Source organism: Daphnia carinata, chromosome 8, assembly GCF_022539665.2.
Source record: "Daphnia carinata strain CSIRO-1 chromosome 8, CSIRO_AGI_Dcar_HiC_V3, whole genome shotgun sequence".
In the NCBI taxonomy this organism is placed as follows: domain Eukaryota; kingdom Metazoa; phylum Arthropoda; class Branchiopoda; order Diplostraca; family Daphniidae; genus Daphnia; species Daphnia carinata.
Window position 1 is genome coordinate 514990 of NC_081338.1, and position 19687 is coordinate 534676.

Consider the following 19687-nt stretch of genomic DNA (forward strand, 5'->3'; position numbering starts at 1 on the left):
CAACACTGGGTTACCTAATAATTTGTAAAAAGTTACGCATCCAGTTACACGGCCAGCCACTGCGCTCCAGCGACAATTATACGGCGAAGTTTGCAAATATCTGTTGTTGAAACACAGATTTAGTTTCTTTCGTTTCTGAATTTTCATTATAAAAAATTGCTTGTGAGTGTTTCACGACGAGTTCCAACCGTTCCATATTGTGGTTTATCGCAGCCATAATACGGCTTATACTTCCGGATTTCAGTTCCTGTACATTATTTACAACGGAAGGATGGATTTTTAATCAATCGCTACAGTATTATAAATGACTCTTTACGTCCTTGTTTAAGGTTTGGATGAAAACTCTTGTTAATAATTGTTTGGCGTGGACTAATCAGTTGTACAGCATATCGCCTTTAGCATCTTCCTCGTTGCAGGTAACATTTGATCACCGTACTAACTTGTCGTATTCCCCCAAAGTTCCATTCCGGTTGACTACCGTGGCGGACGGCTGCACACCAGAACGTGTGATAAACGACGACATTTTCTTAATCATTTTTTATTAAACAAAACAAAAACACTATAAAGCTTTTGTAATATATGATCAGTTCTTTAGTTAAACTTTTTTGTCGGGACTTTGGATGCTGTTCGCAGCTATTCCTTCCAAAAATTGAACATATAAATGAATATGAATGAAATTGGGACTCGCCACTAAGCTGACACAGCCAATGTTGATTTCTCTCTTTGGTAGCGTGGAGTTTTTGGATGGCTTCTATGAAAAGAATGGTGCTGGTTGCGGATAATTCTATATAACGTGTTGATTGATTTCTTTTACTTGGCTGTTATTCATTATTCAGATTTTGTTGCGATAAACGTAAAAGAGAGGATCGCCGGGCTGTTGTGTCCATGTTTTCATTGTTCGGGTAAAGTTCTTCCGCTCAGAAATGGTATGCGTTCTTTGGTATTGGTATCTATGGTATTGCGATTCTTGATTAATGTGGTTCCATAGATCTGTGCTAGGTGCACTTGCTTATTGACTATTCAAATACAAAATTTGAATAATCTAAAATGATTATGCAACAGAAAAAAATAAGTAAAACTTGCTATTTGTTAAGATTTTATGGATGACGGACTGAAACGTCTCTTCGCCAACAAAGCTTGTAGCCATACGGAAAATGTGGCACCTCTCCAAGGGAGATTTATCTTCGTTAAACTCAACAGCTGAGAAGCGTAGATTTTTTGCTGGTCACCAACCATCAACGCAATTTCGTTGATGCTCTCGCCTGGTGTGGTACAATCTTCCGCAGTTTGCTGTTTGATTATTAATTAAATAAGTTATGAATGCTTTTATTGAATTCAGTTTTAAATGTCGCGCAAGAATGTTTCGTGAAAAAAGACTAATGACTTGTTGATTGATGCAAATAAAATAAAACATAATTCACAACAATTACATTTTATTGATCTTTGGGCTATTCATTTTGATTGTTGTTTGGTTGATGAACGGCGATGAGCGTTCCAGTCTGTATCAAGCACTTTAAGGTAGAATAGGTTTCTTGAAAATATTCTACGTCCTTTCTGTTGAACTTTTACCTTTCTCTGTCCATATTGTACCGTTCCAGTACCACCTTCCATTACAGACTTCATTGCTCCCAATAGTCGGTGATGTCTTCTGAGCCGGTTTCAACTAGGACGGATCTCGATTTAGATCACATTGATAGTCTGCAAGGAGTCGGAGCTGGTGTAGGGGACCCGGTGGAACTGGGGGCTGGAGGAAGAACCTGTGATAGAACTTGCATGGAAGGACGTACCTGTACCAGAACTTGCATTGAAGGAAGGATCTGTGCTGGAACTTGCATAGGTGGACGGACAGGAATTCGAACTCGTATTTGAAACCGGACTGGATCTGGTACCGTAAGTGGTACGGGAACAACAGGCCGAGAGGTCGTAGGGATCACCGTCATTTTCGCTGCAGGTGGTTTAAAAGTGATTAATTGAGGACGCTCGCTTGAATAATCGCTTGATCAACCCACATCCAAGCTGGTTGATCTCCTTTCTTCGTCTTCTCAGTCCCACTTTTTATCAAACAATTTCCCGGCCCCCTTTTCTTGAATTGTCCGTCAATCTTGAAAGAATTTTGGTTGGTCGTAGGCCGTTTAGTTGTACTGATAATAATTGGATCATCAAAAATATTTCAAATTTTGTGAGATTGCATCATGGATTTACTGTTATTGCAATAAACCATACAACAAACCAAAAGCAGCTGAGAGTTACTCTTTGATTCCAGAAAGATGTAACTTAATTTTCCATGTAAAACTACTGTGGAATACATCGATTTTCTCTTCAAGTTTCATCATAGCAGTTCGATACTGCAACTAGGGACGTTCTCGTAGTGACTTTTCGATGATATGTGTATACAGTTGAAGTTAAAGAAGAAACGGAACAAAGAGGTACTAGGGAGTCACATAATTACAATAGAAGATCATGCGACGTGTCAAAGCAAATTAAATGTTGCGAATAGAAAATAATTGAATGTCAAAATTGGCTATTTTTGCTGCATATTTTTTTCGACGACGATTTTTTGCGTACCGTTTTATGTTGTCGACACTTTGTCCAACGAATTCAAAAATTCCTCTTTGTATTAAGCCCGACGTGATAATCTTTCTCCGGAGAAAACGAGGACTGAAACTCTACAGCCAACAAACAGAATGATAAATGCCCCAGTTAAGTCTTTGAGAGATAATTGGCGAGCTTCATTCGCCATAGTTATCTTCTTTTTACCTTCTTTGGCTTTTGCGCTTTTACACTGGGGTGGGATTGCTTTACGTGGGTCTAATATCCAATGTAGTTCTATTATTTCGTTCCCGTGCCTTTCCAAGATCCTGATTAGATTTTTATGAACTACGAGTAAACACGTTACCTCTTGTTGACTTGTAATTACCCTTTGTTGATGATTTTACTATAGAGACTTTTTGCAAACGCCCAACCGTGAATAGAAGGCATGTAGGCTGCTGGCAGCTGAACTGACCACGGCCCTCGTCATGGTAGCAGATGTTGTCAGAGGTGTCCACCCACAATCGGGACCCATAAACGTACCGAGTACTGGTGAACGACCATCGGTCGACCTCACTAAGACCGGGTTCCCCATCAAGCTCATCTCAGATAATTTAGGAGTTTTTTGGTGGAAAATATCCGTGCGCAATTAGACAGGTCCACTCTGTTCGAATGGTATAATGCAACTGACAACCAACCACAATTTTCGACCTCTCAACTTGAACTTGAACTTCACATGTTCTTTTGCAGCTTTTTAAGCTGCTTTCGAATACATAGAGCTCAAGGACATTTGAGCCCGAACTACGGCCGAACGACCCGGTCTAAGAAAATAAGTGTCCCAGAATGAACGACGAAACACAAAAACTTTGACCCCCACGTTAGGGCAATGCGAACCACTGTAAGACCAAAAGCAGGCTACCATTTTTCTCGCCATGTCGCACTACTACAACTGGACATCAAGTTCATAATTTTACGTCGCATTAAGAGCGGCGTAGCGTAACACAAAGGCTCAAAGTGGCCTGTGTTACGCTTAAGCGGCCAGTGGGCATTCGTAAAGGCTACCATCGTGACCACCGCTTTTACGCTAATTGACACTGACTTCAACACCTAACAAAGGAAACCACTGGACGGTTAAGCTTCCATTCCACCTACCACATGTAGGACCCAAAAAAAGGGGCACACACACGCGCACACAACTAGCACACACCTTTCCTTCTTTGCTGTTCTAATGCCGACTTGGACCTAAACCCATATAGAAGCTTTTGATTTTTCTAATTTCAATCTCGCATTCCCGGAGCACAAAACCCTACCCCCTAGGGGATCTTGCGGTGCAGAGCCCAACACAAAAAGATCTAACCCTCGCTAACGATTTGTAGCAAACATTTGCCTCCGCTTGTTTGAAAGTCTTCATTGATGGCGCTCATTAGATATTCTTGGGACAATTTTCGCCAACCGGAAAAGCGTATACCATATCATTCGTGATGGGGAACAAAAAAAGGAAACCATTTTTAGAAAATTTCCGCTGCGAGATGATTTTGTTAACCGTTCACTGGCATACGTAATTCTTTATTCACGATATCACCACTGCGATGCACTGCGAGCGAGGCACACAACGAGAAAATGGGTAGGAATTGAGTTTATTATGTAGCTCCTTCATCACCCCTGTACAGACTTGCCGTCCGATTATTTCTTGGGTGATTATCGGTCACCGTGGATAATCGAAAAAAATAATCGGCGGTCATTCGTCTGTTGAAAAAATTTGATTTCCGATTTAATTTCTTACCGATTATTTTTCCGATTGTTTTTAGACGCCATATAGCAGTATAGAAATAAGTTGCCATTGTTTATATTGACACAAGTTTACACTTCACATAAGCGTCTCGTACAAAAGTGACACAGCTATCAGTATACTTTCATATTCTCTCATCTACTGTTCATAGATGTCGCTGAATAAACGGAAATTAACCACTCGATTAAACTAAAATTAAAATCGAAATGCCTATTTCAATTATTTAAAAATGATTTGATCGCTGATTAAAATTTTTATCGAAATCGCAATCGCTGATTAATTTTCAATCGCGATTACGGCAGGTCTGCCCCTGTATTTTCACTCGAGTTCTTGACATTTGTTTATCATGAAAAGAATAATTTTGACCATTTTCTCCGACTATTATATTCTTAATAGTATGGATGTTTTTTAAAAACCTGCCGTGAGGAAAACATCAATGCCCCTCCCTGTATCAACAATTAAATGAACGTCGTTCTTTTGGGCGAGGTGGTAGGTTGAGATAACGAGTGGTGGGTTATTGGGAGCGAGAATGTAAGCGATGAGCACTGAACTGTAGCTGTTGACGAGAACTGCCGCTGCTAAACACCAAGCACCAGCCAATACTCGATCAGCTAGTTTTGGCGATGATCACGTTCCCCCTATTTGGTTTGGAAATAAGAATTACATGAAATTTTACTCTTTTATGTTTCTTATACTTATGTTTCTTTTATGTTAGCGTCTTGGTTGTGTAAGTATAAAGGACGATGCAAATGGTCCCTCTCTATGGCTCTCTTGTTTCTCCGTTTATGAGAAAATTACGACACTCTTAAGCCAGCTCCGTTCGAGAATCAGTCGCTCTAGCTCCTCGCTAGCATATCGACGCATCTTGAAGCACTACCATAGTTCCAGCATCGTGTTTGAATGATCTTTTCTCAGTTTTTGAATGACGATTTTTGCCAAAGAAAATGGCTATCAACAATCCATGTGTTTTACCTGTTGGTGGCCGTTGACGACCGTGTTACAGATGATGGCTACCGAGGATCTAGAACCCCTACCGGTGACTGTAACTCCGATTCATTATCGATTTACATTGTTACCCGTTCTAGGAGACCGTCGTCTGTGCGGTCACGTTTGGATCGACGCAGCTCGTGCTGAAACGAATTTGACTGTTCTTTACGCGCCAGATCTGGCCATCATAAAAGCGATTGTGTTGCCGGTGTCATCAGAAGCTAGTGAAAAAGGGAGTCAGTTTAAATCAAAGATGGATTAGTTTTGGAAAATTTCTGCTTCGCTACCGTTGTTGATCGATCGGTAGCCGGTGAAATAGGACTGAAACGAAATAGGACTGGAAAAATAGGACTGGAAATTTCCAGTCCTATTTCTACCGGAGAAATAGGACTGGGAGAAATAGGACTGACTTTTTAAAACTTTTAGGACAGTCCTATTTCTCCATGCCAGCAGTCCTATTTCTCCTTAGAAATAGTCCTATTTATTTTATTTTGTTCCAGTAGGAACGATACGTCTCCAATCCGGTAGGCAACATTTTGCGTAAGAGCGTCGGGTTATATCCATTTCCCTTTGTAAAAAGCCGATGGTGTTAACTCATAACTTAAATGGTTTACCAAACATTTACCTTTTATCCTATTTTAATTTAAATTGCAGGGGACCATTAAATATGTTATATCTAATATAGTTCATTTAATAAAATACTACAACGGCCACACCAGAAATATTTATTAAATTTTTCTTACTTTTTAGTGCATAAATAACTTTTCCAGTTGCACTCATGTTGTACTTGCTCATACAACTATCAGCAACGATTAACAAGCAAGTCTTACCATATCGGTAGCGCTCTAACCTGTGACACGGGTAGGCTTGTGTTCGATTCTCTGTGGTTACATTTGTTCTGAGGTTTTTAATAATTATTCTATGGAAGAATTTTTGGGAAGAAAACAATTACTGGTGTTTAGGGTAATACTACTGAAATGGCAAATAATGGTAGTTCTGACTTCCCAATTTTCACATGTGTGTTTCAGTATTTCAGCCAGTCAGTATTTAGATCTTCATGGTGTAGGTTGTCGACGGTGCTTCGAATGTGCCGTGAATGTGCTAATCATCTGTTGTTCGTGTCCAGCGGCCTGCCCAGTTCCTGCCCAGCTGCGGATTGTTTCTAAGGAGTCGCAAACCGTAAGTACATTTTCTATTTCACTAGTGCTGGGCCGTACCCGGACACATTGTATCAGGCTCGGAACGGATAGGCAACGGTTCGAGTGCTGGCATTGTTAATATAAGTGTAAGGGCATTGAGACTTGTCACCTCAATGGGCACAGGTATCGGGATTGGTTTCACAGTGTCGTCGTGAAACCAATCGTCTGACCCAGGTCAGTGGACCTTCAGTTAAATAGATATCTTAGTCGGGACGTAGGCCGACTAGGATTAGAAATATTTACGATAGTTATTTAATTATATATGCAAATTATGGGTATGCTACCTAACTATACTTCACGTCACTTAATGCTTTTACTTTTTTTATTGTCTTTCTACTGAACTTTGCTTATGTTTTACTAATTTTTTTTTTCTTCTTTTTCTTCTTTGTAGGTTTTGCCTGGCAATTTTTTTACAGTTTACTCAGGCCGGTTTAACGTTTTTTTATTTCTTAAGTTCTTTCTTTGCCTTTTTCATTAATTTTATTTTTCTTTTTTCATAGGGAGCTCTGATCAACGAATTTTTAAACCGTTCTTTCGGACAATTGAAAGCTTTTGCTTTCTCTTATCACTCGTTTGGTAAATGGTTGGAAGGATTTAAACATGCAAGGTAAATTCATTTATAGTTACATGGAGTACATTGGTATAATTATTGCAATTTTATTTTTTTTAGAACAATCATCTTCTCGGGAATTGTGGCCACGAACCAAAACCATCAATCGGCACATTAGTCGTCGCTTGCACAACAAGTATTATCGTAATAATTCAAGCATAATGTATTACATTACATATTACATTAAAATAAAAAAGTCAATTGAGATTATGTAAGTTTATTGATAAAGTATGTTAATTTGTAAACATTCGTCAAATAAAATACATGTTACAAACAAACAAATGTTATTCAATTATAGACATATCTAGGTCATCATTAATATTATTTATAGCAACATTAAGAGCATGTGAGGAAACAATAGCGGGAAAAGATGATCTAAGCTCTAAAACTATTTCTTCTAGTAGATCCATTGTAGATAGCTGCAAAAACAATAATTAGTTATAGGGAAACTTTTCTTTCTTGTAAATTTAGAAAACATACCTCATTATTTTGATAGCGCGCCCAAAGCTGGAACAGTACGGAATTCTTAAGTTGGGTCTCTTTCTTCCGGTGAGCCCTTATTTTGTCATGGCAGAGTAGCGTGCTAGTAAGGGAAACTTCTTCGGCCAGTTTCCGCAATACCATTGTCATCTTGTAGAATTTTAAATTAGATCCGCCTGCCAACTACAAACATTTTTGTTATTAATTATTCATTACATATTATTGTTCAAATTTAAATTACCTTGTTCCATTGGTGGTGAATTCCTTCGCAGTCGTTATTGGTACGCGTTAAGATGTTGAAGCATGACCAGTTCTCAGGAGTCCAGAACTTGCCCTGAATCCAATTCCGCTCCATATAATCCATGAGTGCTGGAAGTTCGCTAGGTGCTGAGCTCCTCAACGCGTCAAACACACCAGGAATTTTACCAGCTACAAAAAATTAAAGTTCACAAATGTTATTTATGACAATTAAATATAACATTTGTGTGCTATTTACCTGGAAGATATGCAAGGCATAGCAGGCGAAACACAAAGTCTCGCACTGGATTCGGTCCCTTGTTGTTGTAGAGGGTGGCAAGGTGAAGATCCCGGACCTTTTTCAGAACGGCTTGGCACCAGTGGAAATTGCAGCCAAAGTGCTGGCAATCCACAAAGTGCCTGCGGACAGCCGTAAATATAGCACGTTCGAAATCGGTCACGATCCGCTGGACTCTAGGAAGGGGGATTATATCCTATTACAATATAAAATTTATTATTTTTACATAACAAACTATTTGTAAATGAGATAGTATCTATACCTTTATCTTCTCGAAGACAGCGCTATAGTCGGCTGCTCTTCTCCTGGTCATGCAAATCTCTTCTTTCTATTCGTCGCCGGCAACTATCTTCAACTTCCTCGGCTTTAGCACCCATAAATCTTCTTCATCAATTTTATTTCAAAGTCAATATAAATATTAACTCCACTTCGGTGGTAGAATCCTCTTCTTGGTAAAGAAGTTGAGGAATTGTTAAAATGTTAAATTACAAATAATTTATTTTTCGCCCATCTACCGTTATCTACCATCTCCTCTCTCATCCATTCTCTTGTATCTCAACAGTTCTTCTTGCTCCTGGGGAGGAACTAGCTTTCATACAGGCGAAGATTCATTAACATTCTTCTACTATTCATAGTAAACTTAACCGCAAATGTTATTAAAAACCTCAGAAGAAATGTAACCACGGAGAATCGAACACAAGCCTACCCTTGTCACAAGTTAGAGCGCTACCGATATGGTAAGACTTGCTTGTTAATCGTTGCTGATAGTTGTATGAGCAAGTACAACATGAGTGCAACTGGAAAAGTTATTTATGCACTAAAAAGTAAGAAAAATTTAATAAATATTTCTGGTGTGGCCGTTGTAGTATTTTATTAAATGAACTATATTAGATATAACATATTTAATGGTCCCCTGCAATTTAAATTAAAATAGGATAAAAGGTAAATGTTTGGTGAACCATTTAAGTTATGAGTTAACACCATCGGCTTTTTACAAAGGGAAATGGATATAACCCGACGCTCTTACGCAAAATGTTGCGTACCGGATTGGAGGCATATCGTTCCTACTGGAACAAAATAAAATAAATAGGACTATTTCTAAGGAGAAATAGGATTGACGCCGAGGAGAAATAGGACTGCTGGCATGGAGAAATAGGACTGTCCTAATAGTTTTAAAAAGTCAGTCCTATTTCTCCCAGTCCTATTTCTACCGGAGAAATAGGACTGAAAATTTCCAGTCCTATTTCTCCAGTCCTATTTCCTTTCAGTCCTATTTCACCGCCAATCGATCGATCACTATACGAACGCAGATGGTACCAGCATTGCGCTCGATCATCACGCGGACAGCCAGAAGCAGTTGAGCAGCATTCTCTTGAGAGAAGTGTTGAAAAAGGGAGCTTATTATCGCATTGGATTGTGTATACCGGCAACAACTACGAGAGTAACAATGGACTCTTCTCTGCTACGTACCAATTTGCAATAACTACGATTGTTACAAGAGGTAATTTAAATAATGTTTCGTAAAAACCATACAAAACTGATTGAAAAATAACAGGACGATTGCGCCACACAATTTGAAGCAATTCACGGTACACTATTACAAAAAATCTAAACGTTATTGAGGAAAAAGTTTTTGATAAATTCTTTCATTTATTTAATAGCTTGCAGGTTATTGCCTTGCATAGACGAGCCAGCAAAGAAAGTCACTTTTCAGCTAATGCTAGGAAATAATTTTACTCTAAAAGCATCGTTAATATACCGCTGAAACGTTCTACACACATGTACTTAAAACAACAGCGAAATTATCTACATAATGCATTAACATTTTATTCTTAACGCTCCATCTGCTTGTCTAAATGTGATAGGGCTACGGTTGATAACTAGGTTAGGGACACATTTGACACGGATAAAGAACGTCACCGTGTGATTGTGAACGCATCTGCACCGACTCGGCCATTTACATTTTGCCCTCAACTTGATATCCAATGCGTTTAACAAATACTAAAGTTACCTAGGCGTCCCATATTCGTTACCCAAACTGGACGTGGTTGCCTTACCTGGATACGAAGAAGGTAAAGCCATGGACAATTGGAGGCTTATAATTCACAATGAAAAGAATCTGTTGGTCGACGAGACGGTCGATGATATTGTCGCAAGTAGAAATAGAAGAGTGGTTATCTCTAAACAGAGATGAGTCACCTGCTCCTTGGACTACGCTGCAACCGGGGGAAAGAACTTACCAGAAGAATGCTACCCTAATAGAGATACAGAGATACGGAGTCCGGAAGGGCTGTGATAAAACTTCGCGCAGCAGGATAAAACACTGCTGTGAAACCCCGTTCGAGAAGTCTCTATTGGAGGAGCTCCCGGAGTTGTCTAAACTCCGTTAGTGCCATTGGTTTCCCAAGAGGTCTTCATTGTGTTTCTCCAAGTTCAGGTAAAATTCTTCTGTTTCATCCCTTTTGTTGGTTCTAGTGAGAAGATCATGATAGTTATTGTCACTGATTGATGTATTAGTCTATGCGTATTTAATACAAATAAGTTATGACAATATAGACAAGTCTAAGTTGGTACTACCATCGTTCACGAATTAGCTCATCAGTGGTTCGGTAAGGTCCTTAGCTCTACGTCATGGGATGATATTTGGACGATCGAAGGACTCGCGGCCCTGTTCGGATCACCTATTCTGGTCCAGGTATACGTTGTCTGTTGATAATGGCTTCCAACTTTGTCAGAACGCATCTCTGCCCTTTCCGATCCGAGGTTGCCTCCGGTTTTGAATACGAAATACTAATACTCGTTATCCTTCAAGAGATCATGACGAGTGTTGTTAAGCACTCAGTTCGCTTTGAGTGCTCCAGCTAGCCGTTGTCCAAGTGTCGATAAGAAATTCGACATCATCGCTTACGCAAAAGGTAACCAGCAAAAAATCTACATATCCGAGCTTTTGAGTTTAACGAAGACATATCTCACTTGGACAGGTGCCGCAATTTTCCGTATGGCTAGGAGCTTTGCTGGCGAAGAGGCGTCCCAGTCTGTCATACGTAAAATCACAACAAATAACAAGTTTTACTAATTTTTTTTAATTGCATAATTATCTTAGGATTATCCAAATTTTTTATTTGAATAGTTAACGCGGAAGTGTAACTAGCACAGATCTGTGGAACCTCATCAATCAAGAAGCCCGTCAAACGCATACTTTTTCAGGGCTGATGAATGTTGCCCGAATAATAAAAACATAGACACAACAGCCCGGCTATCCTCTGTTTCACGTTCACCGCAACAAAATCGGAATAATGAATATCAGCCAAGTAACAGAAATCACTCAAAACGTTAAAAGAACTATACACAATCCGCAACTTTTCTTATCATAGAGGCCATTCAAAAACTCGGATTCGCCACCAAAGGACATCTCACATCGGCCGTCAGCTTCGTGGTGGGTCCCCATTTCAAAAACCAGCTAGAATACGGAGGTTTCAGTCGTATAATGACTGCGATAAACAACAATATGGAATGGCTAGAACTTGTCACTGATGACTCACGAGCAATTGTTAAATAACGAAAATAAAGAAACGTAAGAAATTAAATCTGTGCATCAACAACAGATATATGCACAAACTCTTCGTATAATTGTCTCCGGAGCGCAGTGGCTGGCCCTGTAACTACATCCGTAATTTTGTACTTTGTAGATACCACGCGAGCCAGTCGCTGTAGCTTGGAAAAAGTCTATACAATCAATTCTGCTGATAGCCATCCTAGAATATTGAATATACAAGTTACTGGTTGTGAATATGTGAGCTAGGTACTTAATTATTTGTGCACTCCAACCGAGAACTTATTAGTTTCAGTATTTAGGCTTCGGTGAACGGTAATACACTTTTCCAATGGGCAATTTCGCAAATTCGCAATTTTTATGAAATTAAAAATCGAAACTGTGCCCTTTGTCCCGCTACTGAAAACGCGTACTAAACAGTCTTCCGGGATTACCGATTAGGAATGGCTAAACAGCATTACAATAAAAATAGCATTTAATCTCAACAGCATGACAAATTCAGATTCAATTCAACCCGCGGAAGTATTATATGGTAGACGAATTTGGTAGACACAAGAGAAACCTCAACCTTAAGCACCTTTCTGCTTATTTATAAATTAATTACTTGTTTCATTAAAACAAATACTTTTAGCATCCCTCAACGCAGGAGAAAGTTAACGTAAGGAATACCAGTGTTGCACTGGAAGGAATAAATGACATAGCACGTAATCAAATCAACCCAACACCACAATATCACAATTTAACTCAGAATACAGAAGTAAAATTTTTCTCTAGGCAAGTCGTAGCTGATTGATATCAGTAACTGGACCCAGCTCGTTTGCTTTGTCTTCCAGGAGTGATTCTGCTTTCCTTCAGGGAAGTGAAGCAACTGATCAAATAGAAAAGGCCATTTTTGCAATCACTATTGTTCATGAGATTGCTCGTCAGTGTTTTGGAAACCTGGTAACATCTTGTTGGGGGAATTTAGTTTTCTAGTTTGCCCTGTTCTCAGTTAAACTAAGTAGTAGTTGAATTTTAGTTCAGATATCTGGTTTATTGAAGGGCTTGTGTAAAGCATCTTCCCGTGTGGGGAGACTGACTTTACTGTATTAAGACAATAAGAAATAAAAACGAGCTCGGAGGCGTATTTCCCACAATGATGGATTTATTATTCTGAGTGAAGCATACTACAAGAAGCAAGACATAGAAAGAAAATAAAGATACAGTAGGGAAACTAAAGAGAGTAAGAGAGACAATTATGACCAAGTCTTACCGTGATAACACGAGTAGGTAGCGGAAAGAAATCGACACGGAAGCGAACGAGATAACCTCACGCTCACTAAGGCAACTCACAATCAAAATAGATTGAACAAATGTCAAGAAGAGGACAAATGCACTGTCCAAGAATAACTAACTTTGAACAGATGCAAATTAAAGCAATTAATAAAATTACTTTTTTTTTAACTGGTTGAAACAAATAAATATAAATTATAAGCTCCAGTGATAAAAATAGAAGATAAAAAAGTTACGAGCATCTGCAAAAGGTTGTAAAATTCCTGTAGGCAAATAAGTTCACACTAAAACGTACAAGTTACTACACAATACTACTAACCAAAGATAAGCGCAACAAGAACAAATTCAGGCGACTACTTTACTCAGATGCAAGTTCTTGTCTGATCTTTCCCATATTTTGGGTTCACGATTAAACCTTGCATATTGGCAAATTGGTGAGTTGCTGTGCGAGTATTTGCCACCAATCAAAGATGTTTAAATGGCGTGATAATGGTCCGATGATGGGCGTCGCCCGTGCCGCCAATCAAATGTTTTATAAGTGGCGTGATGCTGATGACACATGAATGCGTCAGCTAGCTAGCAGTTGTTCATCTAGGTCACCCGTGTTGCGTGTATATGTTGTTGCAATTGACATGTTTTATACTAATTACTTATTAAAGATACTACAGAAAGGGCATATAAGTTGAAGATGTATATTGGCTTCGTTACACTTGCCACGTTATTTGAGAATATTGTAAGGACTTCAAGCTCAACTCAACTCGCATATTGCCCTTGCTATCTTTCTACCTCAGTCGACCTTTTCGCTACGATCTCCCCTTTTATTACCTTCTTCCGGTTGACCGAGGTGTCAACGACACCAAGCTTATCTGCTAACCTCGTTTCCCTTTTGACACCGGTTCGCTGCTTTATTACCAACGCTAACCTTAGCGTCCCCAAGCAAAAGCGCGGTATAAAACCCCCGCCCGAGCTTCCCAAAAGAGAGACCCTTCGTAGTCGTCGCATAGACTAGTTGTGTATCTTTGTAATGTCTTGGTGCCAATTTTAAAATAAACTTGAAACCCCGAAACGCAACGTTTCAATTGTTGCAATATTGTTCTCAGTAAGGTTTTTTTCTTTATCTATAAAATTATAGTCCATTGTTTTATATTGATAAAAAATGTTCATTAGATTGCCCCTGAATTGGGAGCGGATGTCATCGCGGTCCTGGTTCTTCCAACAAGCGCTGTTTCACGATACCTTGAATATATTGTAAGGATCCGCCGACCAAATAAAATCTAACGTGTCCTTTTATTGCCCTATCTTTCACCCGTTGACCTATTTTGGCCCTATTTCCGGATGACCCACTTTCTAATTTTATTACCCTAGCGATCAAGCCAGCTTCCTCTCGCCTGACTTTCAATTCTTTGCACATGCTAAACTCACTTTGACCCAAAACTCTGCTCTCTGTCCTACCGTATAAAACGGGAAACCATCACGAAAGAATTCCTAGTGCTAAACAATCTACGAAAGGATAAAAAGGCATATTCAATTCGGTGAGCGGGACGGATTCATTAAACGGTAAAGGCAAATCTAGAATGGAACTAAAAAACGTTGGCGTCAACTCTCTCTGCTCTTGGCATGTATATGGTTGGGTGAAAAAAAACATCCCGTTCGCCATCACTTGAGGCGGTCACAGTTGGAACCGAAAAAATTGATTTATCTGTTTCCCTGCACAGAAGAAGACTGGGTTGAATGCAGGATTGCCGGAGAAATAGGACCTGGAGAATAGGACCCGGAGATTTAGGACCTCAAAATAGAACCTGGAGAAATAGGACCCGGAGAATTAGGACCCAATCTTCAAACATAATTTGAATGGTCCTATTTCTCCATCATAAGGGTCCTATTTCTCCTTAGTATTGGTCTTATTTCTCCTTAGGAAATAGCCTTAATGCCCGCTGTTATAAAGGAAGAACCGGATGGCTTATGTAGTTTTCCGCACTCCAAACCACGTTATCAATTGCTCGTGTAATCAGTCCATCATAACTTTTTTATTTAAAATCATATTTGTATTTTTTTTGCGTGATTACACGCATTATTTATTGCTTTACACAGCTCATGTATAAAAGTTATATTTATTTTTACACAGTGTTTGATTTTTTGCCCTTGACCTTTCGTTAGTGGCGTTTTCAGTCCTAGTATCGCCCTCCCCTCTGGCTGATATCCTTATTCCATGCGAATTCCCGGAGACGAGGGGCATGCTTTCCCCTAAGTACTCCTTAATACACTGATAAATAATAAAAAAAATTATATATATATAATTTAAGACAAGCACATTTTTTAATAAAAAAAATATTTGCCGCAAAACCATAAATAGAGACCTACGTGGCAAGAACGAAAATAATGAGTTCCGCTCGGATCATGGAAGGCATGCCAGTGTATTGTTATACAAAACTATCATGGCACGGCTTGTAAATAATGACACACGAGGCAGCTCATCCATGTCAATATCGGCAATTCATACGATAAGTTTGTTTTTTTCGCTAGTTTATTCAGTTTATGCTTTCCTTTCATTTTTCGTTTTCTTAATGTTGATTTATCCCTTTTCTGTTGTTGTTCCTTTCTCTTTTCTTGTTCTTCGATGCGTTCAACCAACTTTTTTCTTGTTTGTGATGTTGATTTTATTCTCTTTCCTAATTGGTTTATCAAGCTCGCAATGAATTCCACATTTTTTTTTAACCTATTGCGCTTAGTATTCTTTTATGTTATAATACAGAAAAGTAAAATTAGTTGAAGGTCTATTTTTTTTTGTCGAAATCAAAGTTTACCTTGGCATCTGTTATTTTTCCTTTGTTTGTTTAGTTTCTTCTTCTCCAACTTATCTAACTTCCGTTTAAGTTGAGCTTTCATTTTATCAGAGTCCTGCTTTTCCCCTGAAATTGGATGACATATGCTGGCTTGCCTTCCTTAAATAAAAAGATTATAGCACATACATACCCTACTAGCCTTTGTCCGTCCCAGGGACATCTCATCTACGTCCTGGCTGGCCGATCGGGACGTCCCATTCTGACGGCAGATGTACGTCACCAGGATGTCCTAATGTCCGGTTTTAGGGACGTCCACTGGAGGACGTCCTACGGACGTAATTAATTGGAAGTCCTGGTAACGTCCTTATTTGGGAGTACTACGGACGTCCTTAGTTGGCCGTCTGCAGGGTGGCAAATCCGTACGTTCAGTGAACGTACGTATTGGAACATCCGCGGAATGTCCGGATCGCGGCAGCCAAAGGACGCAAGAAAATTTGTTTAAATTAAAATAAAACCATAAATTTTTGGTAATTGATTTACATATCATTTATTTTTACAAAATACAAATAATTAAACAAAAAATTCAAAAAAAACTTTTTCGATTTGACTTCGGTAGCAACAGACGAACTAAATCCAGGTAAGCATATTATTTACATTTGTTGTACCGATCAAAAAGCTCTTCAACTTCCGCCAAACAGCGACGATCTTCTTCCTCATTTTCACGCACAAATACTTCCAACGGATACTAACATTACAAGAAATATGAGATCAGGTAACAGTTTGAGCCTAATTGAAATTTTAAAACTAACCTTGTGGCGAGGGAAGGTTCCAATTGGCCAGTCCTTTGTAGGAATGTCCAGTTTATGGACTGGCTTGGTATGAGTCGTGATTAACGTACCAAACGTTCTGTCGTGGAAAGCGCCTTTTGTAACAGAGCAAAGTGTAAAGCATCTTCCCGTGTGGGATGATGGACTTTACGGATTAAGACAAATAAATGTAAATTGAACTCGAGGCGTTTTACCCACAATGATGTATGTATTATATCAGCTAAGACATAAGAGTTAAAAAGACAAAGAACAAAGAAGAAGAAGAAACATTCAAGAAACAAGTCAAAAGAAACAAATATAATTGGGTCTTACCGTGATCACACGTATAGAGAACGAGAAGAAAAACGACACAAGGCGGGCGTGATACGCAACTTCCACGAGAGCGATACACAAACAATAGTTCAAAACAAATGGAACTAGACAGTCGAATCACCGCGAATAATTCTAAGTCTAAACAATTTTACTGGACTGACTCGGCGAATAAAATGTTAAGTAAAAGGCACAAATTCAAGCATAACATTAATAAAGTAATATAAATGCTTTCAGGCAACTACTCGAATCGGCTGCAAGTTCTAGTCTGATCTTCCTCAGATGCTGGGTTAACCACGGAACTTTGCATATTGCAAAGTGGCGTGATTGGGAGGAGCTTGTAGGCTGCACGCGGTTGACCAATTAAAAGACGCGTTCAATATGGCGTGATATTGATGACGTATCGCCTGCGTGAATCATCTTGCAGGTGTTCATCTAGATCACCCGCGCTGCGTATGTTGCGGTGCAATTAATATGTTCACCCTTGATGAGTAATAAAGACATCGAGAAGAAATATATGTTGAAGATGTCTATTTGGCTTCGTTACAAAAGGCTTTAATTTAATATTGATTCAACATTGTAATGTGTTTCTAAATACCTTTGAAAGACATAACAGTCAGGTCAGAAACACCAGGCAATTGGTTCATTACGCAACTCGTCTTCTCCTCTGGGGTATATGACTTATCTCCCCTCTGTTTCCGGCGATACCAAACGAAAATTGCCTTGTACGCATTTTCGTTTGAGCACGATCCACACGCCATAGTCGTTACCTTTAAATATATTTTTTATTATTTGCAATAGGTCGGAACAATTAAGGAGCTACAACTTACCTCTGTATGGCCTTTGGGAGCAATACGTAACAGAGAATTCTGGACTCGCTGAGGATAATTTTCACCAGGAAATACACCGAGGGCAGGTCGGTTTATGAATCTTTGAGAAATATAAATTAAAATTTTGATGTTGCCCAGACAGGTAAATAATCAATTCAATTACGTTCTGATGTTTTCCTTATCTTGACATCTAATAATTCAGGGTGGTTGTAACCCAATGGAACTGAAGAGGTTTGAGTGTAAACATCAAGCAGAATATTGCCATCGACATCGTATAAATAGTTTCGTATGCTCTTCGAATAATCGGCGAACAACTGCACTACGTCCGAGATCTGCAAAGATAAATTTGGTAATTTAAAGTCTTATGACGTTAACACAAAGTATGGCAAATAGTATAAAGAAAAATGGCAACTGACTTGAATTTTTTTCACTTTTTTTCACACTGCTATGCGGCCGTTGCTCAGGCTGCTGTTGTTGCTGATGGAGAAAGTCGAATAACTGTTGTTTTACTTTGCGGGCCTTTCAACTGCTTCCAAAACTAAGAAAGAAAAAAAAACTCAGGTTTGATGAATGAAAATTACGAACAAGAAAAACGAACAATAACATATAATATAGCATGCAACAAGAATGAACAACATGGAACGAATCCGGGTTTTTACCATCTTTATTCCTGCTGGATGTTAGGGTTTGCCACCTAAGACGATAATAAATTAAGGTAGTTAATAGTTGAAAATGCGTCTAACTGAAATGATAATTAAACAATGGCTCTCAGATACTATCTAGTAGGAAGATTATAAAAGTTTTTCAACATTCCAAAAAGTTATAATTATCGAGTACTTAAATTTTAGATAAATACGAAAGAAATTCACCTGTGGCAATAAGGCACTTGTGGTAGGTGATGGTAAGGCCGTCATCTAACTCGGCTTTGCGACCAGCAATGTCCAGTTTAACTACATGATGTCCTCGCACAACTGAAACACCACCATTTTCTTTGGCAACTAATTCCACTGGACTGCAGTAGAATTCATCCTGATCGAAGAACAAACTGGATCCAAAAATAGGTCACATTCATTAAAATAGCGCAACACAAAATTATAACTTTAGACAATCACCTTCACTTTTTTCCGTTCCACTGCTTAAACTTCAGTTTGTTTGACACTTCGGGATCGTCACTGAACCACAATTCTTACGCGATAGTGGTGGCCTCATGTAAGGCAAGTGGTTTTCTTCACCAATGACTAAGACCTAGAACAAATGATTCAATTAAAAATGGCGAGATATTTTATGGCATGCTTATAAAAGTCCGATTCGATGAGTTGTAGCCTTGAACGTGAACGGAAGAACGAAAAGCCTTTAAATCATAAAAATAAAATTAATTTAGATTCACTTACACATATCTTACCATTCATAGCTGGGTGTGTAGTTGGTTTTCTCCTCAACAACAGAATTGGATGTCGTGGTTCTATAAATTGAAATCCGTTAAAGCTCAGTACTTGCATCTTGAGATGAATGTCTTGACGTAACTAACAGCCGTAATGCTGTTATTTCATCTGAACGATAAGAAAAATGATCACATAAATTTCACAAACAAAAAACTGTGAACATCTAGATTACCAGAAGGATGATAGTTATAAGGCAGCTAACAAGTTGGTTCCCAAATGGTTCATGGTAAATCATCTCTAGTTTCATGATTCTCCTTGAAAGTAACCACCTAAGAAACATTTCGGATTAGTAATCTGTGTCAAATTTCCAAATGCAATTAATAAAATTATGTCTATACTTTAAATACCTTTCCTTCCAAGTAAATTTTTTTCTTCTGTGGTGCTAATGCCAACATGAATTTGAAATGTACCAAAACTGCCAAACCTAGGAAATAAAATTTTTTTTTATTTTACTGAAACTAGCCACTTACCTGTCAAACAAACACCGCTTACAATAAGCAACTTCAACGATTCATAGAATTGTAGGATGTTGACACTTCGAG

At 38.8% G+C, this 19687-nt stretch overlaps 2 pseudogenes; one reads left to right on the forward strand and one right to left on the reverse strand.

Annotated features, from left to right (window-relative positions):
- The first annotated feature begins 9576 nt into the window (after nucleotides 1-9576).
- On the forward strand, nucleotides 9577-11593 carry LOC130688072 (thyrotropin-releasing hormone-degrading ectoenzyme-like; annotated as a pseudogene).
- A 4675-nt stretch (nucleotides 11594-16268) lies between these two features.
- On the reverse strand, nucleotides 16269-19112 carry LOC130688073 (4-aminobutyrate aminotransferase, mitochondrial-like; annotated as a pseudogene).
- Nucleotides 19113-19687: the final 575 nt, after the last annotated feature.